General features: G+C 47.8%; 1 long non-coding RNA gene across 2 annotated transcripts in view; it reads right to left on the bottom strand.

The window, feature by feature from the left end:
- Nucleotides 1-21,126, bottom strand: part of LOC134132297 (uncharacterized) — a 33,275-nt gene that overhangs the window by 5,989 nt on the left and 6,160 nt on the right. Inside the window, exons 4-5 of one of the 2 annotated variants that reach the window (XR_009956846.1) lie at nt 9,489-9,675; nt 8,617-9,399 (exon numbers count right to left, since the gene is read on the bottom strand). The exons of the other annotated variant lie outside the window; for it this stretch is intronic. This is a non-coding gene — a long non-coding RNA (uncharacterized LOC134132297). The remainder of the gene's footprint in view (nt 1-8,616; nt 9,400-9,488; nt 9,676-21,126) is intronic. 2 annotated transcript variants of the gene reach the window in all.

Below are 21,126 nucleotides of genomic sequence, written 5' to 3'. Positions count from 1 at the left end.
AAATAGTTACAATTATTATTCCATTCCTTGTGTGCGTGTGTGTGTGTGTGTGTGTGTGTGTGTGTGTGTGTGTGTGTGTGTGTGTGTATGTGTGTGTGCACGCGTGTCAGGTGCAGACGCCTCGGTCCTGGAAAGGGGAGTACGAGCTGTCATCCGGAGAGCTTCAGGAGCAGCTGCTCTAAATTAGAGCCAAATCAGGTCTTCTAATTGGAACTCCCAAGATCCCCGGCGCTCCATAATTGGTGTACCTGTGCCCTGATTGGTTACCTGATTGCCACTGATTAGTTGGCTCAGCTGGCCCGGGACATGGGGACAATGGACAAATCTACAATCGGCCGTCGGGGATGTGGAAAAATGAGACAAAAGTTCCTCTTAACCCTTCGTTTGACCCCACACCTCCCCCCCACCCCTATTCCAGAGCAGTTATGTGTATTTTCAGCATCATTTAGCATAATTTACGGCTCGGTGAATATGAATAATGCACATAACGTGCCACCCTGCCATTTAAAACGGTATTTATCTCAATAATCTCAAGGTCTAATCAGGTGCAATTGCTTAAATGAAATCTGCATAACATTTACACATTACCTGACGTGTGACACCCCCCCCCCCCCCCCCCCCACAGCAGCGCAAACTTAAACCAAACTTAATGTTGTGACAAAGCAAAATCACTTGAACCATTTGTGTCTCTGTGCACAAAGTGAATTGACTTCAAGGGCTGCCCTGTCTTTGCTGGTTTATTCAGTGGTTACTTCTGTCCTCTTTAGTACATTTAGCACACGGCTATTTACCCTCCTTATCACACAGTGTTAAATCAAACATTTATCAAGAATGAAGCTTTGAAGCTGCTGCTGTTGTTAATGCCGTCTCCTTGGAGGGGAGGCGGGGGCGGATGACAGACAGAGAAGAGAGACACAGGAGGGGCGGGGGGGCGGGGGGGGGGTGTAACAGACTGAGAGACAGAGTGGTAAAAGCAATATAGCAGGGGACAAAGACGCGAGTCAAGGAGAAGAAACGAATCAGCTGTCAGGGATGTGGGAGAGGATGAGAAGGAACAATGTGGAGAGGAAGCAGACGAGCTTCTGTGTTCTTCAAGTGATTCATGGAGCTCTGTAAAGAATTACGTTCTGCAAAGAACCGCAAACAGCGCCAGATGTCGTCATGCTCGTTACATTGGAACAATTTTGGTGCTCCTGCAGAAATGATGCAACGGAGGGAAATGTCAGCGGAAGCTCCCGTCTCTTTGTTGTTACTAATAATAGTTGTGTATCATATATTGTGCGAGATGCTGACGAGGCTACAGCTGTTTTATGTCACCACAAATAACAGCCCACCAGTGGTCTTTACTCTGAGAGCTTTGCTTCTGACTGACACAGCTTTGGTTTTTGTTCATTCTTGACGTATGGATTTTAATCTGAACTCTGGCTGTACTTTTGTTTAGTGTATTTGTGTATTTTGTATCTTCCCTCTAAGACAGACTGAACAATCCAGCCCTTCATCCTTTTATTGTTTAATTAATTTTTTCACCATTTAAAAAACAAATAACCCACCAAGTGATCAGGTGAACAATCCATATTCAAAGATACCTTGCAGGAATGGAAAATAATTTTCGCTTCTGATCCTCATCGATACCGAACAAAACGCACTGTATAAACGGTATTGAGGCCATTAATGTAGAAACTAACAACAACTGTCTATGCAAGCAGAGGCTGAGCTGAATGTGGAGCACCCCCCCCCCCCGGTCCCCACTATGGCACAGTTAGCTCCGTCACCACGTTTGCCGCTGTTAGCATTGTTAGCATTGTTAGCTGCCATCCGCTGGCTCAGCCTTCCCCGTTTTGAAAGCGCCATTAAAAGAGGCAATAGTATAGACCTTTTAAAGCGCTATTCTTTTGTCTGCAAGTCACTAACTTCTCGCGTAGAATAGTCCCTCCCTTCGAACTAAGGCTAGCCAATCACAGAGCAGGATTGTGCGTCTGATATCGCAGGCTGTAGCTAACATTAGCACGTTAAGCACATCATGGACTTGAGTTCCATCTTTGCTGTGTAGATCCTGAAACTTATTTTGCTGTTTCTTTTCAAACGATTGTTCCTCAGTGTCATGCTCTTCTGTGTGGATTTCACTTTTACACTTTGATCTGTGGCTTTGGCTTTCATCTTTCATCTTTATCTTCTCAACATCTTGTTCATATGCTTCAAACACTTTTTCAAAGCTGTCCCCCCCCCCCCCCAAGACAACCTTACCCTTTGGGGTGCGAAGGTGGTGACAGTGTGAGCACCATGGTAACGCAGCTTTGACAGTTGATCTGCGGCTGTTGGAGCTCTGTCACGGTTTGGGTCTGCTCTGTCTTATTTTGTAGTTTTCATGTCTCTGGTGTTCCTGGGTAACTTCACTTCCTGCCTTGTCCTGTCTTCCCTTGTGATTGTCTGCCGTGCTTGATCGTTTCCACCTGTGTTCAATCACCTGCACCTCCCTTGAGTATTTAAGCCCTGTGAGTCTCTTGTCTTGTTTGGCGTCATTACATGTCAACGTTCATGTGTCACGTAAGTCAGGTTTGTGTTTTTCAAGTCCAGGTCCCTGTTTTGTTTGTTGGTTTTGTTTTCTCCTCCTTCCTCCCCTTTTTGGTGGGAGCGATTTTGATTTTGAGTTTTGACTATTAAAGCCCTTTTATTTTTCATCAACTCTGCGTTTGAGTCCTCCCTCCTTGCCCTCGACCGCGTCCCCCCCTGACAGAATGACGCCACCACCTAAGGACTCAGCAGGGTTTGACCCAAGAAACCCGTTTTTGGGAACTCGCCTGGCGTTTGGGGACCCACACGGCACGCAGCTGGCTGCCCGGCGCAACGCCAACCCTGGCTCGAAAGCAGGCTCCAGGCAGCGCCCCGGTCACCGCCCTCGCCGCTCTCCAGACCCAGGTTGGGCCTCGCCGATGGAGGCCAGCGTCCAGCCCCCAGTCCTCAGCGCACGCTGGAAATAGGTGCTGGAGCTGGCCGCCCGCCTCCAGGCCAGGTACGACCCCCACGCCCTGGACCTCCGCTTTCGGCGGCAGCGACGGCGCCAACCACGCCCGTCTCCGCCCGAACCGGCCCCAAGACCCACGCCCCCAGCTCCAAGACCCACGCCCCCAGCTCCAAGACCCACGCCCCCAGCTCCAAGACCCACGCCCGTTCCGGCCCCCAGACTCCAGTCTCCGCCCGTTCCGGCCCCCAGACTCCAGTCTCCGCCCGTTCCGGCCCCCAGACTCCAGTCTCCGCCCGTTCCGGCCCCAAGACTCCAGTCTCCGCCCGTTCCGGCCCCAAGACTCCAGTCTCCGCCCGTTCCGGCCCCAAGACTCCAGTCTCCGCCCGTTCCGGCCCCAAGACTCCAGTCTCCGCCCGTTCCGGCCCCAAGACTCCAGTCTCCGCCCGTTCCGGCCCCAAGACTCCAGTCTCCGCCCGTTCCGGCCCCAAGACTCCAGTCTCCGCCCGTTCCGGCCCCAAGACTCCAGTCTCCGCCCGTTCCGGCCCCAAGACTCCAGTCTCCGCCCGTTCCGGCCCCAAGACTCCAGTCTCCGCCCGTTCCGGCCCCAAGACTCCAGTCTCCGCCCGTTCCGGCCCCAAGACTCCAGTCTCCAGCCCCGTCCCCACGGCCCCCGACCATGACCCCTCCAGCCCCGTCCCCACGGCCCACGGCCCCCGACCATGACCCCTCCCTCCCACCCTCTTGGGACCGCCTGGAAGTCGGTCCTTGAAGGGGGGGTGGGGTCAGGGGTTGGGTCGGCGCCCCCGGCCACGACGACGCCGGAGCCGCACATCTCTGCGCCCCACGCCACGACGACGCCGGAGCCGCACAGCTCGGCGCCCCGCGCCACGACGACGCCGGAGCCGCACAGCTCGGCGCCCCGCGCCACGACGACGCCGGAGCCGCACAGCTCGGCGCCCCGCGCCACGACGACGCCGGAGCCGCACAGCTCGGCGCCCCGCGCCACGACGACGCCGGAGCCGCACAGCTCGGCGCTCCCCGAGACCCTGAGGCCCGGCCGCCGACCCGGCAGACCCCCCGAGACCCTGAGGCCCGGCCGCCGACCCGGCAGACCCCCCGAGACCCTGAGGCCCGGCCGCCGACCCGGCAGACCCCCCGAGACCCTGAGGCCCGGCTGCCGACCCGGCAGACCCCCCGAGACCCTGAGGCCCGGCCGCCAACCTGGCCGACCCGGCAGACCCGGCAGAACCCCCGAGACCCTGAGACCCGGCAGACCCCCAGAGCACCCCACGCCCGGCCGCCGCCCCGGCAGGCCGCCGGACCATAGCTGTCGGGTCCCCACCCTCCCGCCCCTTGTCTGATTTTCATGGTTCTGCCCCCCTTTAGGACCGTCTGGAATTCGGTCCTTGAGGGGGGGGGTTCTGTCACGGTTTGGGTCTGCTCTGTCTTATTTTGTAGTTTTCATGTCTCTGGTGTTCCTGGGTAACTTCACTTCCTGCCTTGTCCTGTCTTCCCTTGTGATTGTCTGCCGTGCTTGATCGTTTCCACCTGTGTCCAATCACCTGCACCTCCCTTGAGTATTTAAGCCCTGTGAGTCTCTTGTCTTGTGTGGCGTCATTACATGTCAGCGTTCATGTGTCAAGTAAGTCAAGTCAAGTCTGTTTCGTGTTTTCAAGTCTTCAGGTCCCTGTTTTTGTCTGTTTTGTTTTCTCCTCCTTCCTCCCTTTTTTGGTTGGAGCGATTTTGATTTTGAGTTTTTGACAATTAAAGCCCGTTTATTTTTCATCAACTCTGCGTTTGAGTCCTCCCTCCTTGCCCTCGACCACGTCCCCCCCTGACAAGCTCTAATTGATCTCAATATCTTAAATAAAAACATCTGTACACCTAATCAATCAACTGCCTTGTTGCAGCTCTGAGGTAACTGGCTTTGCTTCTATTCTTTTTTGTTGGTAAAGGAAATGTTTCCCTTAATTTGACACAACTGGCATGATCTTAACAAAGATCGTCCACCTCTCACCGACATCTGGGCTCAAATCCCACCGGAAATCCACGGAAGGGAAGCGGATAAGTGACCAACATCTAGTCTCCAAGCACCTTTCACACCTGTTAGTGCTGCTCAGCAGGGGTTTTGTTTTTTGCACTCTGCCGTTGTAATCCCCTTTATGGTGTGACGAAATACAAGCCTTATGGAGGAGGGGGGGGGGGGGGGCTTCAATCCAGCCGCTATTTTAAAAGAAAAAGTTGTTTGGATTTACTCGTCTTCTGCGTCTTCCTCGACCCTCCTCTATCTCTCCCCTCCAGTTGTCTCTGAGCGCCCTCCCCCTCTAACGCACCTACTATTTCCATAGCACCACCCCCACCCCCTCCCTCTCTATCATCTATACATTATGTGTTGTGAGCGTCTCCCGAAGGCCTCGGGGCTCATTAATAAGGAATGTTCAGGGCGGATCCTACTACTTACTGCAGGTTCCGACACGAAATGCACACACTCACCGGGGGGGGGGGGGGGGGGTGGTGATGTGTGTGTGTTTGTAAAAAGGTGAAAGCAGAGAGATAACAACCAAGGGTCAGCATGCAGAGCGGGTGTGAGTTCATTGGGATCCAGAACGGGAGAACTTCTTCACAACATCATCACAAGCTCACAGGGCGGGGGGAGGCGAAGGGGGGGGGGGGGGCAAAGTTCCCACTCACGTTACGATATTTTTCTCGTATTATCCTGCCCCGCAAAACACAAGAGGAATACAGATGAGTTTTTGAATTAAAGAGCGTTTTATTGTCATTTAAGTGCCTGCTGGGCCAAAGAAGCCGCGCGGCAGGAAGAGGAACTAAGTGGCTGTAGTGCTTCAGTGTGAAGGGGTGGTGGGGGGGTCGTAAACCTGAGCTTAACTGCATCTGGCAGGTATCAGGGGGGCTTTTTTTTTTTTTTCGAGGATGAAAATAAATAATTTGTTGGAATTTGTGTGCTTGACTGTGTGTGGAAAATAGATGGATATGTAGAAATCAAAACCTTGTTTATTAATAAAACCACCATCACTTACTTTGAAGACGCTCCCCTCCGAGTCAACAACTGTGCACACACTCCTTCTTTATGGAGGGTCCAGCCCATAAATAAATATAACACTTGACCTACCCCATTAACACCAGACTAGCGGGCTTCTCACCTCGACAGATGGGTCCCTGAGCGGTGGAGAAAGGGGCGGGGACAGGACGGAGGGTGGGACGGATGGACGGATGGACGGCGTAACGTTGAAATACCTTCTGATTTCCATCCTGTTGCCAGGAGGGTGAACCCTGCGGATGGGTTCTGAGCCGCAGGCTTCCTGTGCAGCTCCGCTCTGACGTTAACGTTGGTGGATTTGTGAGAAATGTCTCGACAAATAATGGATGGCCTGGTATGAAGTCCCACACATTCGTGTTCCCCAGAGGGAGAACTGTCTGTCTGTCCACTGCATTGGCCAATCAGAGTCATGCACGTCGTGCTCCACACTGCCGCACATACTGCTATCTCTTCTTTTTTTAAAGTCTATTATCACAGCTCTGCACTTTACGACTTGTCTTTTCTTGCTGATTGCGTCCTCACCTCACCAACACCTCAAGTTAAAAGCAACTCTCAGTGGAAAGGCGCTCATAGATACCCAGAGCTAAAGCACAAATAATTACAAAACAGCGTGCGTTAATTCAGAAATCAGGTCCATTGTCTTCCATGAATTCGTTCCGCACCATTAACAACGAGCTGGTCTGTTTAAAGCTAAGGTTATCCGCTTGATCTGTTGCCTAGCAACACTAAATCGAAAAAAGCTGCGGGTGTGTTCTTCATATTTAATACCAGAACTTTTCAAAGTGCCAATACAGTGGTGACAGATGCTCAGAATGATGATAAACAGAGTCTGTTGTTATAGAATCGCTCCCTTAGCCCCCATCTTTCGGTATCTGTGTGGTCCTCTCATTAACGAGTCCCCCCCCCCTTCACTATCCGTCAGCTTGGCTCTTTATTACCCCTCCCTCCTCCTGCAGTTGATCCAGAAAAACATCTGTCTGTAGAAAGAACCCCCTGCTCCCTCTTCACAAGGCCGCTCGCTCTAAACTCAGTGGCGGAATCGCACCCCGAGGTGTTGTCCTCCCTCCCGTCCTCCCTCCCGTCCTCCCTCCCGTCCTCCCTCCCGTCCTCCCTCCCGTCCTCTCTCCTGTCCTCCTCTGTTGCGTGCCCATCCTTCTGAATGGAGGGATCGTCCTCTGAAGGGCATCGCCGTCCTTTCGTATTTCTCCCCACCTCTCCGGCCTCCTTGGTCCCTCCCTGTCCTCCCGTTATCTGTCTCTCTACTTGCCGATGGACTCGTCCTAATGTCCTCCCTTTGCAGTTCTTCATTGATTTAAATCTACTGTATTTGGCTCCAGGCTCCAGCGCAGCAGATGACCAGCTGGCTTTGGTGCACTTTTACTTCTTTCTTTTTTCCATCTATTTCTTCAATGTGTTTTTAACAGTTCCTTCTTCCCATTTACAGGACACCCTTTAAGGTAAAATAACACTCCACGCCTTCCCTCGGGGGAGGTCAGAGGTCGGTCACCTTCAGATAAAGCTCAAAGTTCTCCAGCATGCGCGAAGTGGGAGAAATAGCCACTTTTACACGTTTATAAGTAAATTCATGGTGGGTTCAATTCAAAGCTGTGTGGTGGTTAACACCATCGTTTATGAATTACACAATAAAGTCTTAAAAGCTCATGTGAATTAAAGCCAGGGCACAGGGTGTGTCCTCAGGAAATACCATTGCATTATCTTGCAAGTTTCCAAGTGAGCTCCATCTCACTTGGAATGAGAGGCAGGGCTTGTGGTGCGTTCTCCCCGGAGTTTGTTTTGAAGACGGAATTATATGCAAGTTGAAGGGTTAAATCTGGATTAAAGTTTAGAGCTGTTATTTGAAGCAGGGCTGTGTAATGGATCTATGGATATTTCTCCTGTGATACACAATGTTCATATCAAACCACCTGCTGTACCAGGAATTGAACGCATGGTTTTATTTTTACTCATTTTACTGTGACTGAAACATTCAGTTTATGATGCTAATTGCACAGAAAATACGTTTGAGCAGTTAAGTGTTTCTTCCTCTGTGTGGCAACAGAAACTAGAATAAAGGATTCGTTTCCCCCTCCAAAAAACAAAAAGCCTCATACAGTCTTCTGGATTTACTGCCTGCTTTTACTAAAACTGCAGACAAACATCTGCTCTGTGTCTGGAAGCAAATCAATGGCCAGTCTATCTGCAATTAGTTACAGCAGCAGTAGTGATATAGCGAGCCTCCCAGGCGCTCTACTGCACTGGATGACTTCCACGGTGAGGAAATGTTCCCCAGGAGATATCGAGAGGAAAGAGGGAAACCACACCGACAGGAACGAAGGAATTTGAAAAATTCTTTTACAGTCCTTTATCTTCAGGGATTGTTGGAATTAGGCGAGGTTTATGTCTTTTAGCAACCCAGAGACTCACAGTGAGACTTAATGGTGTCCCACACAATACCACATTGTGTTAAAAGCAGTATGAGTTCAACTGGGGTGAAGCCCATCTCATGATGAGAGCTGTTGGACGGTCGGTTCAGTTTGGGTCCGTGTCATTGTATAGTAAACATCATACCGAGGCGATTTTATTCAGCTTAACTCACCCGTAACTCCCGTCTAGACGGCGTTCACTTTCCTCTTTGTGATGTTGCGGTGGTTTAATGGAATCCTTGCCTTACCAGGAGACATGAAGCTCCCGGTAAAGCGGCTGAAAAGCTTCATTCTTGTGACCATTGTGTTGGATGGTGAAGTGACTGGATGACTGTCCAACATCAAAGTCAATCATTTCCACAGTTTGGTTTGGTCTATGAGGCGCCGACGGGAGAAGGTCTTTGTCCTTCCAACAGTCAACGGTGGTTTCTTCGACCGCCTTGTAACCTCAACCACATCGTCATTAATGGAACCGCCAAGAGAAGAGAAGACTCCTATCCTTAAGCTAGCACCCGCTATCAAAAACACATAGGTAATGGTAGCCTTCTCTACTTGGTTCTGCGGTGAAAATTACAACTTTTTAAACATGATATAGTTGTACCCACTAGTGGGTCCCGGGCCTTTGCCTGGGAAAATACAAATTTGAATAAAAAAAATTAAAAAATCACAAAAAAATTCATCCTGTGATTTTATTTTGAAGGGACTTTTTTAATGCAGCGGAGTGTGGTTTTTTTGCCGGCTCGTCCGTCCATGTTTTCAGCAGCGTGTGGCAGGTTGGGTCAAACCATTCTGGTTTTGAGGATAATTAAACATCCTGAATATAAAATAAAAAATTCTGCTTATGATCTTGATTTTGAATTAATTTGAGAAGTTGAGAATGTTCCTCGATTTGGGTCACTGCTTGTCATTAAGGGGTGATGGTGGGTCCCGGCGCCAGACCAGTTGATGATGACTTCCTGTCAAACAACGTAAAACCATTTAGAGCTCGATGGGCATATGACATTAATGTTTTATGCATCAATGTGAGGAAGGAATGTTAACGCACTTATTGGCTGGATTAATACATTAAAACCATGAATCAGTACGTCTGGAACGGAGGCCTTTGCTCGATGACGACTTTGCTCGAACAGTTTGTTAGGAGAAGGAGAACTGATCCAGAGATCATCAACAGTTCCTGCTGCTCCATTCACTTCACTCCTTTGCTTTGTTCTGCATCGCCTGCCACCATCCACCTGTTGGTTGGTATTACACCAAGGCGAGTAAAAGCACATCTGTGGATAATTTACCTCTAAATAGGCTGAGAAAACAAAAACCGTGGCGGGGTTTTAGAGAGCCTTGCATCTCAATGTGCCAGAGAAGGTGATATTTATGATTGCTCATGAATAAAAAGGCGCTTTGTCCGTAGAAAACTCATATCGCCAGGAGTGGAACGGAGTGGGCAGAGGCCTCGTGGAGGCGTTTTACTGCCAGGCTATTTTTAGCGAGAAATGCAGGGTAACAATGTGCACCGCCGGGGAAACAGTTAAATGGGACACAATGCGTCTGTCGATCTAATGAAGATCTAAAGAATGAAGTGAGAAAGGAGAGCAGAGAAAACATGCTGAAAATAACTCTGACACATTGAAATATTCATTGATTCGATCTACTCCCCCATGGTGCTTTTGCTCTTTTGTCTTCATTTTTGAGACAGTACTTTTTTTCCGCATTCCAATACACTGCAGTGAGTGCCTGAGCGTTTGGAAGGTATGAGAAATGGACACTGTGGATTTAACCCAAATAAATCATCCTGAGCAGCTGATTCATGACTTTGCAGCAAAAGATAACAGAAGGAGAAAAATGTCTTCACACCCACAAGATGGCGATTCTGACCAGAGGGACCTTTCCATGCTACCAAGAAATCTCATTTTTAGCGCCTCAAAAAGGCCTGCATTCTCTGCAGTGACCACCAGGGGGCGACTCCTCTGGTCCTATAGAAGTCTATGAGAAAATGACTCTACTTCTCTCTTGATTTATTCCCAGTAAACATTGTAACATGAGTTTATGGTCTCAGGATGACCAGCCTGAGTAGCCACGTGGAAAGACATATGCTTTTTAAAAGGAAAATATCGTACTGTGAATGCAGCCTTAAAGAAGTTTTAATTGGGTGTCTGATGGCTTTTTATATCAGAGGCAGTGCTCCTAGCACCATTGAACTTACAGAGAACTTTTCCATAGTATCACGCACATTATTTAATGTTGATCTCAACACATCTACTGGATGGAGAGAGACCAATCATTGTATTTACATATAAAGCATTATCTCCTCGACGCCTTGAGGAGTTTAGTGTGCTCGTGCTCGCTGTGCAGGATACACAAGTACAAAGTGAATAACAAGTCGTTTCACTCCCCGTTGTGTTTTCCTCCGTCTAATCATGATTAGAATTCCACCCGGGGAAACCTTTGTTTTGGGAGCTAAGCGGACTAGCAGAAGGAACACGGCTACACCGACGTTCTTGGGGAAGCCAACAAAGCGCACATAGCGCGCTAGGAAGGTTACGACGTGTAGCTGGAGGGGCGAAAGGTCGAGGCGCCGTCAGCTATCTGCTGGAGACCGAAAGGCCGAAAGTTGGGCTCTTTGTGGCCGCCACACTTGCTGCCCTCATGCCTTGGTGATTAGCTCCTCAGGCTCATTAGTCTTGCATATTTAAATCGGAACATATGCTGCTTCTGTTTTATTTGCATTCTTAAGCCTCGGCGGGTGAGGAGAAGGCACATTTGCATACTAGCAGCAGCCCACCAGAGATGGAAATAGCTGGAGACTCTTTTTAGAGTTGTGCAACACAACAACATCAGTTGTCATTATGTTTATTCACAGCCTCCCCCTCAACACCTCCCCCTTTTTCTTCCCATAACCGTCTTCCCACTACCTATTTAATTATGCAGTTTCAAACTTCACTTAATCTTTCAAATTGAGTATTGCACATTTAGGGTATTGGAACAGTAGTTTATACTCATAATATGTATCATCACTTTAAAGGACAGAAACGTATATATTTTTTTAATACATTCTTTCATAAGAAAAATCCTTTTCATAAAAAAATATGAATGTGAAAACACTGACTGCCAGTTAAAGAGGAACTCACTTCGCTTCATGGTTAATTTTAGCTCATTGTTTAACCTTTGCAGAACATTACAGTTCTGGTTCTGTCTGTTTTTAGAGGCAAAAACCTGCTCAGCCTAAACTAGAATAACCTAACCTAACCAAACCGAATCTAATCTAATCTAAACCAGTGTAATCTAACCTAGCCTAGACAAATCTAATGAAGGTAACCAACAGGTGCCCACACTTTTTTGGCTCCAAAGCTACTTTTCAATCGACCAAGTCATGGCGATCGTCCCCGTCAAATTAAGTGGTGCATTTTTTAATAGTGACACTTTGTCAAACATTATCTTTAAAGCTAACATTGTAAGCGCATCATTAACTTGCGTCAGCATTCTGGCGGCTGAAGGTATACTGGATGTATTTCAATTAATAAATACCTAAACCTTATTGTCTTCCGTCTCGTTCTCCAGGGGACTTTTTAGCTCACTTTTACATTTGATCTATTTGACCTGATTCCACTGGCCACTGGCGAGTGACATCTGCTCAAAATCCATCTTTTCATCCATAATTTGTCTAATCTTGACAATCTTCTTCAACCTCATCTCGCCGGACTGAACAGATGGTTTTGGCATGAATCACAGATTCAAAGTTAGCGTTTTGTAGCCAGAAGATAAAAGTGTACGCTCCAATTGTTCATCTGCATCCTCCGCATCATTAATCCACTTTCTGGAGTAATAATTCTTCATCTCCAACACGTGTTCTTCAGGCCTCTTCCACAGTGAAATGAAATGATGAAATCACAACTGTGTGTTTGTGTGTGTGTGTGTGTGTGTGTGTACAAAGCGTTCATTGGGCCACACATTGAAGTGCATTCATTTCCTGCAGACTTAACCCTGCTCCAATGGCCTCTCGCCTTCAGCTCGGTTTGACACGATCAAGAGCAGAGACGTGTGATGTACAAACAGATGAAATAATTGAAGATGTCTCATTAATTAAACAAAAGGTTTCAGCTGTCGTCAACTCGCGACACCAATTTCCTCCGACAGAACCGACCTTGAGTCCCAACAACGTGTCATCACGTGTCAAGTATCAATGAATTAATGGGAACGTGGGCTGCGTTTCCAGCTGTCATTGGAAATAATTGATGAACACAGCGGAGGTTTATTGATCGAAGAGTTGATTTATATGAGGGACAAAGCTCTCTGCTGCTCCTTTCTTTCCTTTATGGCTTCTGTTGTTGGGACTTCAGTCTCGGCTCTGGTCAAAGCGTCAGTTTTTCAGTAAAATAGGAAACACTTGGACAGACTGGCACTAAAGCTGCAGGATGGAGGATCGCATAAATCACAGTAAATTAAGTAGACCTTCTCACAAGGTCAGTGGTGACCGGGGCGCCACCTTGGTTAGCATGAGTTTATGGTCTAATTATCTAGTTTATCTAGTTTCTAGTTATCTATTTTGTAAATTATAGAACAAAAAAGACTGTGAATTTTACCTGGAGGATGAGTACGTTTTCATTCAAAGTAACATTCAAAGTTATTAAATACAGTTCTGAAATGACCTGAACATTCTGTTTTACATTCACAAACTACATCATTACATCATCATCACTTCTCTCCACCGTGGTGGAGGTCAGTCTAAAGAGGCAGCGTAGCACGTTGTAAATATAAGTGGGTTGAGGTAGTTGTGCAGGTACTTAGTGAGGTACTTACCATCTCCAGCTCGAAGCAGCAGAACATTTCTGTTCTGAGTGGAGTCTGCATTTTGGAGATAATGATTTTAAACGTTGTGTGGTTCTTTTTTGCCAGCATGGGCTCACAAAGTGTAGGAAGAGGGGCTGGGATCCGGCCCGAGTGACCTTGTGATACACGCGAACCGTATCGCCAAACAAACAATGTGCTGGATGGTGTTTCAACTCTAAACCTTTTAGGAAGTGAAGCTAAGGTCAGGAAGGACTCTGCACTCTGCACCCCTTCCCCCCCCCCCCCACACGGAGCCATACTAACCGCATAGTATTGGTTGTTGGTGTTGAATGTGAAAGGACCCACATTCGTTCTTCGGGACGCTGAGCTGCAAGACTCAGAAGCTTCAACACCTGCTGTTCCAGACACTCGTGGTCTCTTATTTATTTCATAGGAAAGGTCCTTATGGTGCATCGAAAAATAGTGTTCCAGCAGCCGGCTAGTGATCAAGAAATATTTGGTAATCAGCAGAAGCAGCGATAGCTCCCATGATCAACGAAGCGACAGGGTCGTAACGTCCCTGGAATGAAGATTTCTCCATCTATTTTAGCCTTTTTGTTTACGATAACTAACCAACTGATAAAATGTTGGTAATAACTCCTTCTTTTCAAGTATTTCTCTCGTCACAGGATGCAATCCTCCACAATGTCCACAATGTGACATTCATATGCTTCCTAAAAACAGGACACACAGAGTTATTCATTGTCTCACGGGGGCACCCGAGGAAAGAGACAATTTATTTATTCCAGAATAACAGGCAGCTGTGCTGAATCACCTGCAGGTTCACGGTCACAAAGCATCTCCTCCCTCCCTGTTCCAATCGCACCCCCACCCCTCCCTCCCCTCACTTTCTATCCCATAGTGCACCTCTCCTCCTGAGTGCCTGTGTCGAACCTCCATTCCTCTCTCTACACCTGCCCCCCCCCGCTCACTTCATCTCAACCATTCGGCCGGTCTGTCTACCTTTATCTGTGTCTCTCTCCCCTCCGGCTGCATGCCTCTGCCTTTTATCCACTCTCCAATTATCAGCTCTGTCTACTACCCTCCCCTACCCCCCCCCCCCCCCCACCCCCACCCATCCAATCCGGCAGCTTGGAGAGGAGCAGCAGGAGAAACTGTCCACAACTTTACCTCCCTTTGATTCGGATTGATGCAGAGTGCCGCCGGGTCGTCTGCTCCTGAGGCAGAAAAACATCATTGCTGTTTTGACGGTTGCTTCCTGTTCGGTGGTTGTGATTTCAGTTTAATCAGAAGGGAGCGTTCATCAATTCTCAAACAAAAGTGCCTCTACGTTAAGCTTGATTGCTGGATGAATCATGCGAGTCATCGTCGTGATTTCTTTTGTTTGGAAATGTAAAATTGCTTAAAAGTGTCGGTGTTGCAGTTTGTTGTTTATAAAGAGTTGTGTTAAGAATCAAGGGTGTTTTGGCCTTTCAGCGTCTCTTTGTTTTGAGCTTCTTCCTGGTTGACACGTGTCCCTTTAAAGGACAATATGTAAAAGGGGGAGGGGGGGGGGGGGTGGCACATGGACATCTGCCCTTCAGTAATCCAACCACAGCCCTGAGCGATCACATTGCCGTCCGTTTGGCCGTCACCGTTCGTCTGTTCTCCCTCAATTTTGGCCCAATTCTAATAACGTTGTCCCTCATCAGTCACTCGGACAGAAAAACGTGGGAAAATAGAACCCACGCCGAAAAAACACCAAAGTTACCCTTTTAGTTTCAGCGGGAGCTCTCGCCGCCGAACATTACACCACAACAGATGCCATCTAACAGACCTGCTCTCGTGCATAGTCGCTGACATCATCCCCAATGCGACCTAAATGCCACACAGCTACTGGCTCGGATCGACTGTCGCCGCGTAATGTGATCCACTGGACTCCAGACACATGGCTGGTGCCGAGGAGAATCACAGCGAGGCAACAGGAAAGGCCCGTTTGGATGTTGGTCGGGCTATCAGACGCTGGCACCACCTGAAAGAGCAAAGGTCTGACGGTCCATACACGTCTGTTTGTTACAGGTGGAATGCTGAGTTTTCTGTGTAACTCGCTGCCAGTGGTAGAACATCTCAGAGAGCTCATCGATACCTAAGGCAGCCTCTTTCCTGTGGATTTCTTCCCGTATCTATTGAATCTCGCCTGTGCCCCAGGTAACGCCGTATCGGGAGAGGTTCACCGGGTTCATTAATGTGGCCTCTTTTCCTCTACATGGCTGTGAGCTGCGGTGAATATACGCAAACATTCCTGGCATAGCTTTACGGTTACACAACCCACACACACACATGTATACAGTAGCTCCACAGACACACATCTCTCCATCAGCCCGGGGGTCCGCGTGTCCGGACGTACCAGGTAAGTGCTGCAGGTTTGTGTACATGGACTGACTCCGGTCTGACATTATGTGGAAACCAGACATAGGTTGTTACTAACAAGCATACTACACACTACACATGTTGTTGATCTGGAAGTGTCTGTTTTTTAGGCATATTGATATGGATCCTTTAGCTTTAACTCAATGGGCAAAGTCTTAATTAAAATCTCTCGCTCCAGAGAACTACAAGGATTGTAAAACCATATTTTTCAAAATAAAAACGCATCTGTGACGCTCAAATGGATCCAGTCAAGAAGCAGTGCAGAAAAAGATCAAGTCAAAAAGAATGATTCTCCAAAAAACAGTAATCAGCTCTGACAGCTTGCTTCTTCTCAATTTAGATCATTGTGAGTTTGAGAGTCTTAAGTTGTTTTAATGGTTTTTTCTTTACCTATTTCCTTTGAGGGTTTGTTTTTCCATCTTATTGTCAACACATGAAACATGCTGCAGAAGATAAATCCGATTGTACGGAACTTCTTAGCTACGTGGTCACGCTACTGTAATGTTATTCTTGAACAGGTCTTTTTTCTACCTTTAACCAGGTAGTCGTGTTTCCTAAACTAACCAATCATTGAAGGCGGCTTTGTGTGCTCCAGCGTGATAGCGGGCTGATATGTTGCGATACGATACGTATGCAAACAGTAGCTTTGAGGAACATGCAACGCGTCTCAAGGTTCTTGCAGCCTTGTACAGTGGCCATATCTTTTCTGGCAAGTTGTTCATCTGCACCAACACACACACACACACACACACACACGCACGCACCCACGTTTGTTGAGCTGATAAAGCTGTCTGAAAAAGTAGAAAAGAAGTTATTTTCTGCGAGTCTCTCACGGTCTGTGTCGCCTCGACCCTTTGTTTCTTCAAGGTACCCACTTGATATGTCTTGGTCTATCTCTGAGCTCAGCCTCCGTCTCCCCGCCTCTTATCAGCTCATTCCACACCAGCCTCACTCCCTCTCTTTGTTAGCCTCTCTCCCTCGGCCGTGCTCCCTGCCTGTTTATTTTTACATCTCTTATGTCCTGCTGCTCATCCGTAACCTGACCTATACAGCCAGCAGCTGTCTATCTGCCATTCAGGAGCTACTCGGCCCTGCCCTAATATGTCGCCTGGCTGGCTGCTCCGGCCTCAGCAGGGGGGGCTGCTATTATTAGGACCACAGTAAACACCGTTTGAAGCACACGGGCCTCCGCGGTGTACGAATGATCCGATGTAGGACACGGACATGCGCGTGAGGTTCAGCGTTGAAACACACAGACAGAGGTGGCCACATCAGTGTAATCTATGTGCTGTTTGTTAATAATCTATTTGTTCATACGCACTAGTGGTATGTCGTCTGCAAAGGGCACTGCAGCGCCCCCCCCCCCTCCCCCCCCTCCCGCTGTTCCAATGGTGGATAAACCTTTTAAAAATGAAAGGTTTTCTTTTCTGTATTGTATCAATGTCGTATACCTGACAGAAATGTGAGAAATGAATAAGCATCAGCTGTGAGGTTGTATGTGTGTCTACGGGCCAAGTATGTGTAACATTATTAGCAAGATTCTTAGTATTATTATAAGTGCTATGTGAAGGCAATATCAGCAAAATTCAAGAAAATGAGGAGTTGAGAAGGCAGGTTGATGTTAGGACTCGCATAGTTGGTTGGAAATCAGGGGGCTAAATCTACGACTTGTTGGTTCATGTTCTTCTCTGATGAATGCACACACACACACACACACGTAGACATAACCCCGGGACCACCCACGCTGCAGTGGCACCTGGTGTCACCTTCCCCACCATGTCTGGTAATCTGTGACATCACATCTCAGCCGGCCTTAAGCCCCTCCCACGCCCCCCCCCCCGACGTTTCAGCACGTCACACATTCTTTCGCTCTCGCGACACAAGCACGTTGACGCGCGTCAGCGTTGAAGTGCACAGAAATGACAAGTTTGCCACACGCACACACACACTCACACTGGCGCAGTCTGGAGAAAGCCCAGAAGAAATGTTCTCTCTGGTGGACTTGAATGGGCACGCAGCAGTCGTGCTAATCTCTGGGCTGCTTCTTCCATCCCTCCATTCCTCCTCTTCATCCTTTGTGTTGTCTCTCTTTCTCCCTCCTCCTCCTCCTCCCATGCTGTTGCTCTCCAGCTCACCCTTTCACTCCTGCTTTCCTGTGGTTATTCTACCCCCCCCTCAACTAATGCCCTCGCTCCCCCGTCTCCTTTGACGTGTTTCTCCCTCTCGTTTCCTCCTCTGCTCACATCTCCTGATAGACAAGCGCTCCTCGGAGGCCTCTCTCGGAATCACAGTGTCAGCTCTTGAGGACAGAAGACGTGTGTGTGTGTGTCTGTGTGTGTGTAGTAAACACACAGCTCAGCACTTGTGTGTTGCTCACATGAGCAAAAATAAACACCGGGCTGACCACGGCAAGGATGACTCTCAAAGGAGAAAACAAATAGGGTGTCGAGACTCATGTGGTGGGGGGGGGGGACAGATGGAACGTCAGGAGACACAGAGGGGAGTAAACAAGACGGCAGGGAGGAGGAGATTGGACATTAATGACAAGTGAGTGGATTGAAAGGAACAGAGAGGGGTTAATTGTAATGCGTTCTTGCAGCGCTTCTCGAGGGCTGCATGCATATTAACAAGTTGATATTGGCAAACACATGTAGAGCCATTGTTGTTTCCTCAGTGGACTTAAAAAGGTTTTACCATTCATCCATTCCTCCATTATCCGCCACCACTTATTCCCTTCAGGAGCCGATCCCAGCTGATATTGAAGTAGAGGCAATGAGGACGGGGACAAAATTCACAACTATGGCAGATTGTTAGACACACGGAAGTTAAACTTCAGTCTTCACAGGAAAAGATCATTCGGGTTTAGTCAACTTTTCTAAAGTTTGGAAAACATCCTGAAATACTCCAGGGAACATAAAAACTGGGAGATTTAAGAAAAGAGCTTCTCTCGGGTCGGAGAGACTATGGACACGCCGTTACTGAAGTATTCCAGATATGTGAAAAATGAATCAATATTTACTCATTTCTTTACACGGTAAGCGAACAGCAGTCTCCAGAGTTCAATGTATTAACATCAATAAACAGTGAACAGAACATGTTCACACGTTCTCGGTCTAATCAGGTAAAGGAACCAGAGCCCAATTGATCCGGACCAACAGGTAAGACACGTGACATGCTCGCATCATGCTGAAGCAACAACTGGTGAGCGGTTTGAGTCAACACAAACTACCATGCAAAGAGATCTGAAAGCAGGGGAATCAACGAATGGAGTCATTGAGGAGGGAGGGCTGGTCCGTCTCAGTGGTTAGATGTACTTGCCCCCCCTGAGGATAACTCATGTGAGAGACATGTGACCAGATTGCGTTCACAATAATCCAGGGTTCCTACGCGTTTTGCGGCCACCAGGAATGATTTTATGAATGTGATTTTTTTTTTAAACGGCTGTGCTCCTCCAGCATTTGTGGCAGGAGCTACATAAAATAATGAGCAGTTATCTGGAGGTATTCTAAGAAATGGTTTCACATGTTCTCCACGTAGTGGTGTGTATGAGGCGGTGTAATGAGCACAGATGCCGCCTGCGGGGTGGGGGTGGACACACAGCGAGGGGGGCCCGCTGTTTGTTCCCCTCATCAAACGAGAAGTCAGTGGAGATGTTTTTGCTTTTCAACCCAACGTTCGTGCTGTCACCACATGCAGCACAGCGGACATTAGATGGGTTTCTGGTGCTGAGCGTCGTTACAGTGGAGCCTTATTGATTAACGCTTAACGGGTTTCCTGTTACGATGAAACACGTTGAATGAGGACACATGGACTGATTTTGAGGCCTTGATCGCGACCGCTTACATGAATTAAGGCCTTCGATGAGGGTTGAGCTTAATGACGAAGTGACGACCAGGGAACAACCTGAGCTTTGTGTGGGTGTGAAGGTTGTTTCAGGTTAAAAAAAGAGTTTCTCGCAGGAGAACGCTGTGTAAAACCAAAGCTACTTCACTTAACTTTAAACATATTTTAATCAAAATGAAGAGAGTACTTATTTTTTCTACATTACCAGTCAAAGGTTTGGACACATTTTCTCAATGGATTGAATGAGAAAATGTCCACTGGGCAGAGAATCATGTGAGCGCTAATCAGGAAGATGATCCACTGAGAGAGGGGTGAATGTGGAAGATGAGAACAAATGGAGGGGAGGAGGCAGAATACGTCCTGTCCTCCGCTGCGGGGAAGCCATGTGGATGTGCTGGAAAATTCTAAACACAAACACACACACACACACACACACACATGCACACACACAAACCAACACAGGTGGCAAGGGAAGGAGAATGTAATTAATAATCACAGTGGGAAGCGTTTCACAGCTAAGTGAATGCATTTCCTCCTTTCGGCTCCGCATGTGAATGTGTGTTTTTTTGTGTGTATTCTGTGCTTTGCACACAGTCATACGTTAATGCGTGTGTATGCTAAGCATGCATGTCCTCTCCTGACATTTACAACATGCCGGTCATGTTGCTAACTGGTGCCAGGTGTTACGGGAGATCAATTACATATAGCTTATTAAGAAGTACTCCCAGAGGGACTGCAACACAGGGTCCTATAAACAAAGATTGGTGTTTTTATTGTGTCGTCAGAATCACAGCCCGGAAGCAAAATGTATTGATTGTTGTTCGATGATTTGTTGCAAAAAAGAAAGCGAAGAAGAGGTTTGATTTCTAGTGTGATTTTCAAAGTAAAAATACTGGAGTTGATAGTTAGTCACTATTTTGAATATTCACTATCGCCAAGAGGCACGAGTTTCCAGCTTTGAGGTTTCTACACCAAACTCTAATTTAGTGTTTAAGCTGGCGCCCCCTGTGGACTAAAGTGGTAGTGTCCCTACCAACCAGGGTCGCCTTAGAGAACCTCTCATTCTACTGCAGCAGTGTCTGACAGTCCATTCTGGTTCTGGTTTTCCCGGGCCTCCCTTCCCTCCAGCACTGCATTCTGGGTCTCCAGAGAGGAGAAGGAGGAGACGGGAGCTGAGCTCTCCTCTTCAAAAGGGAAGATTCTTGATTGAGCCTCGTCCTCAAAGGTTCTTCGACATCAATGTGGGGATGAGGGTCATCTAAACTCTGCAGCGCATCTCTCGACCCAAATGTAACCCGGCTCTGACAGTACTAAGTACTTTTTAAACCAAGTATGGGATTATTGCTCCTTTACTTTGAAGTTACTTTACTATATAGGATTATTGAATCTTTCATAGATTATTTCTGATGGCTTTAAGCCCTTCACAACCACAAATTGACCTATTTTTGGCTTTGGAACTACTTTAGAAACTAAATGTGGAATTTAGACCTTTACAACGGATTTTTCATTAGCTGACAAACTCAAAAAAGTTCCCACCAGTTACGACACTCCTCACACCTTCAGCCAAATTCTGCATTCAGGGGTATATTTGCTGGGGAGACAAAATTAGCAGAAAAAGGTTGTTCCTATGTCTGGAAACTTCTTCAAGT

Source organism: Pungitius pungitius, chromosome 8 (assembly GCF_949316345.1).
Source record: "Pungitius pungitius chromosome 8, fPunPun2.1, whole genome shotgun sequence".
NCBI lineage: Eukaryota > Metazoa > Chordata > Actinopteri > Perciformes > Gasterosteidae > Pungitius > Pungitius pungitius.
This window is presented reverse-complemented; position numbering and strand designations above follow the sequence as displayed.